Here is a 4,814-nt window from a genome sequence, read left to right as displayed (position 1 = left end):
GAACTGCTTCCCTATTTTCCAGTGAACTCCTTTTCCATTTCCCAGCCACTGATTCATATTGATACAATATTGCTAGATCTTCAGCCTCTACTATTGTCCCCAGCCTGGCCTCTGAGACGAGTAGTGCAACTTATAATGAGTGCCACAAAAAGAGAAAGAAATGAAATGTTACCAGGTCAAAATGAAAAGATGCAATGACTCCAACCCTATTTTTCCTCAAGTTGAGTCTCCATGCCTGCTTGGAGTTGGTAGTTTTTGTTTTTGTTTCTGTTTCTGTTTTGTTTTGTTTGTGATGGAAAGATTTAGAGAAAATAAGATAAATTATTGTCCCATTCAATACAGCCTTCAAACCCCATAAACCAACTACGTGAGGCTACCATATGCCTATGAATACAGTCATCATCACCAAGGCTTAGCAGAGGTCATGTGAGGGTAGAGCATGTGGTATGGGAACTAGGAAATCCTTAGCCAAATTTCATGCAGGATTTGTTCAGGGCCTCTTTCCATTGCTGATGTAACATTAAAGTCCACTGACTTTTTTTTCCTACAAGTATCTTGCACAAATATTACTTCTATTCTCTCTCAAACAAAAAGAGTTCTTGTGCATGTTAATTCATTCATATACAGTGTGTGTGTGTGTGTGTGTGTGTGTGTGTGTGTGTGTGTGTGAAAGATTGCTCCTATTAGTTCTACAAACAGATGAACTCTAAATTTCTGTTTGGGCTTCACATGATCCCTGCCCTTAAGGGGTTTGTCCTCTAAGGAACAACATACATATGACTTACAATACAAAACATACCTAGAGAAGCCCACAATGGATGCATTACCTAGGTTCATCAGAGTTGAATAATTTTCCTGAAATATTTAGGACAGCTTCAGAGAGGAGGTAGCCTGTGTTCTGGCTCTTTAGATATGAGATTTATATGAGATCAAAGTGGATAAAATGTAAAATAGACAGGGATAAGAGCATTCAAAATTGAAGGGACAAGCATAACCCAAAGATTTAAAATGTCATTCTCCCAAATGTCTTTTCTATACCACAGTCTATTGAGTTTCAGGAAATTTGTATTTATTGATTTGCAAAATGCAATTCTGTGGTTCAGACTGACTGCTTTTGTCTGAGTTAACCATTGAGATCTTACTATGTGTCTTTCGAACAAATGTCCAGAGGCATGCTTGGCAACTGAGTCCTATGGCTGAAAGAAAGTCAGACTAAGATAAAATTGGAAGGTTAATGTGGGGCCAGAATATGGAAAAAAATGAAGATCAACTTAAAGGATTTTGGTCTGAGTTAGCAACAGATGAGAAGCCCTACTTCTAGGTTTAATCAGGGGAGTAACTTGATTAAACTTGCATTTTAACAAGATGACTTTGGTAGCATTAGAGGAGAAATGAAACAATTTGGAGAACGTTGCAAAACCAAAAAAATGATGAATGGCTGAAAATAGATTCTAACAGTGGAAATAGAGGAAATGATAAATCTGAGAAACATTTTGAAGATAAAGTCAATATGCTTGGAGATTGTTTTTGTATGGTGAATAAGGAAAGTGAAAGGATTAAAGACAATTCTAAAATTTCTGATATATATGACTGGATTATGTTGATGATCAATTGAGCATTCACTATGTACAAGGTACATCCTTTGTTGTATTTAGCTTTCACAATATCTTAAAGTAGATATTTGTCTATCTATCTACCTATCATCTATTTATCTATCATCTACCTACCTATCTATGTATCTATCTAGCATATAGGTAACATACAATATTATATTAATTTCAGGTGTACAATGTAGTGAATTGACAATTCTACGCATTATGCAATGTGCACCACAATAAGTGTGGTTACCATCTGTCACAATACAATGCTATTACAATATTATTGACTATACCTTATGCTATAATTTTCTGTGACTTATTTTATTTTATAACTGGAATTTTGTACCTCTTAATTCTGCTCACATATTTTGCCTATCCTCCCACTTCCTCCCCTCTGGCAAAGACCAATTTGTTCTCTGCATTTATGAGTCAGTTTCTTTCTTTTTGTTGTTGCTGATTTGTTTGTTTGATTGCTTCTTTTGCTTCCTAGATTCCACATATATGGTATTTGTGTTTCTCTGACATTTCATTTAGCATGATAATTTCTAGGTCCATCCATGTTGTTGTGAATCACAAGAATTCATTCCTTTTTTATGGCTGATTTATATCTATATATCTATACCTATCTATCTGTATCTGTATCTCTACCTATCTTTATCCCTATCTCTATCTCTATATCTATCTATATATACATAGAATCACATCCTCTGTATTCATCCATCTATCAGTGGACACTTAGGTTGCTTCCATATCTTGGTTATTGTGAATAATGTTGCAATAAACATAGAGGTACATATATCTTTTTGAATACTGCTTTCATTTTCTTTTTTTTTTTAATTTGAGTATAGTTGACATACAATGTTACATTACTTTCAGGTTATAACTTAGTGATTTGACAAGTTTATACATTATGCTATGTTCACCACAAGTATTGCTACTATCTGTCCCATTACATCACTATTACAATATCACTGACTGTATTCTCTATGGTCTGCTTTTTATCCCCATGTCTTACTCATTCCATAACTGGAGGCGTATATCTCCCTCTCCTCTTTACACATTTTGCCCACCCTCACCCTTTTCTCCTCTGCCAACCATCAATTTGTTCTCTGTATTTATAGTTCTGATTCTGCTTTGTGTTTGTTTATTCATTTTATTTAGATTTCATTTATGAGTGGACTCATATGGCATTTGTCTTTTTCAGTCTGACTTATTTCACTTAGCATAATACCCTCTGGGTCCATCCATGTTGTCTCAAATGCGACAATCTCATCCTTTTATATGTCTGTGTGATATTCCACTTAGTATACATACCACATTTTCCTTATCCATTGGTCTATTGATGGAAACTCAGGTTCCTTCCATGTCTTGGATATTCTAAATAATGCTGAAATAAACATTAGGTTGTATATATCTTTTCAAGTGAGTATTTTTGTTTTCCCTGGATAAATACTCAATAGTGGAATTTTTGAATCATACAGTATTTCTATTTTTAATTTTTTGAGGGACCTCCATACTGTTTTCCACAGAGGCTGTACCAATTTACATTCCCGCCAACAGTTAATGAGGATTCCCTTTTCTTCACATCCTTGCCAACTCGTTATGTTTTGTGTTTTTGATACTAGTCATTTGGAATGGTGTGAGGTAATATCTTATTGTGGTTTTGATTGGCATTTCTTTTGATGATTAGTGATGTTGAGCATCTTTTCATGTGTCTGTTGGCCATCTGTATGTCTTCTTTGCAAAAAAAAAAATATCTATTAGGTCTTCAGCTCATTTTTAATTGGATTTTTTTTTTTTTTTGGTGTTGAGTTATACATGTTCCTTATATATTTTGGATATTAACTCCTCATTGGATATATCATTTGCAAATATTTTCTCCCACTTGATAGGTTGCATTTTTATTTTGTTGATGGTTTCCTTCACTGTGCAAAAGCTTTTTAGTTTGATGAAGTTCCCAATTGTTAGTTTTTACTTTTGTTTCCCTTTCCTGAGGAGACATATCTAGAAAAAATGTTGCCAAGGCCTATGTATAAGAGATTACTGCCTATGTTTTCTTTTGTGAATTTTCTGGTATCAGGTATTAAATGTAGGTTTTTAATCCATTTTGAATTTATTTTTGTGTATGGTGTAAGAAAGTGGTCCAGTTTTATTCTTTTTCATGTAGCTGTCCAATTTTCCCAGCACTTTTTCCCACTATATATTTTTGGCCCCTTTTTCCTATATTAATTGACTATATTGTGAGTTTATTTCTGGTCTGCCTCTCATGTTTCATTGGTTTATGTGTCTATTATTGTGCCAGTGCCATATTGTTTTGATTACTATAGCTTTTCAATATATCTTGAAAACTAGGATTGTGATTATCTCCAGCTTTGTTCTTCTTTCACAAGATTGCTTTGACTTTTTTGAGATCTTTTGTGCTTCTACACAAATTTTAGGAGTACTTGTTCCAGTTCTGTGATAAATGCTGTTGATATTTTGATAGAGATGGCACTGGCTCTAGAGATTGTTTTAGGTAGTATGGACATTTTAACAATATTAATTCTTCTAATCAATGAGCATGTATATCTTTCCATTTGTTGGTGTCACCTGCAATTTCTTTCACCAATATCTTATAGTTTTATATGTTTTTTCTCTACTTTATACATGAAGAAACTGAAATTCAGAAACATTAAGTGATTTGCCCCAAGTTATATAGCTAGTCAAAGGGCTTATTTGTGTTCTGTACTCATAATTTTTAGTAATATATATATACTGCAAAAGCAGTATCTATGAAGGCCCTGGTAAAGTTACAAATTTGAAGATGAAACAGAAACAAAAATCTATGCACGACTGACTTTTAGGAGCAATTGGTTCCATATCTTTCAAAATTGATGAAAATTAATTCCCTCATTCAACCTGGATGACTATCTAAAGATGTTTTTGAAATGTTGGAGGGTCTGCCGCTGAGCTAAAGGTGACTTTTCAGGAGGGCACGTGTTGTGATGAGCACTGGGTGTTATATGCAACTAATGAATCATTGAACACTACATCAAAAACTAATGATGTTTAAATATGTTGGCTAACTGAACATAATAAAAAAATAGAGATCTATAACTTAATTTTGACCAAAAATTAGGACAGTTTCTCTGGGAGAAATGGGGCTACTAGAAAATGGTAGAAGCATGGGACACCCTGGAAAGAGGGAAAAAATTCTAAGGAAGAGTCCTCGGACAC

This window comes from Halichoerus grypus, chromosome X (genome assembly GCF_964656455.1).
Source record: "Halichoerus grypus chromosome X, mHalGry1.hap1.1, whole genome shotgun sequence".
In the NCBI taxonomy this organism is placed as follows: domain Eukaryota; kingdom Metazoa; phylum Chordata; class Mammalia; order Carnivora; family Phocidae; genus Halichoerus; species Halichoerus grypus.
The sequence above is the reverse complement of the archived record's forward strand: the minus strand, read 5'-3'. Positions refer to the sequence as shown.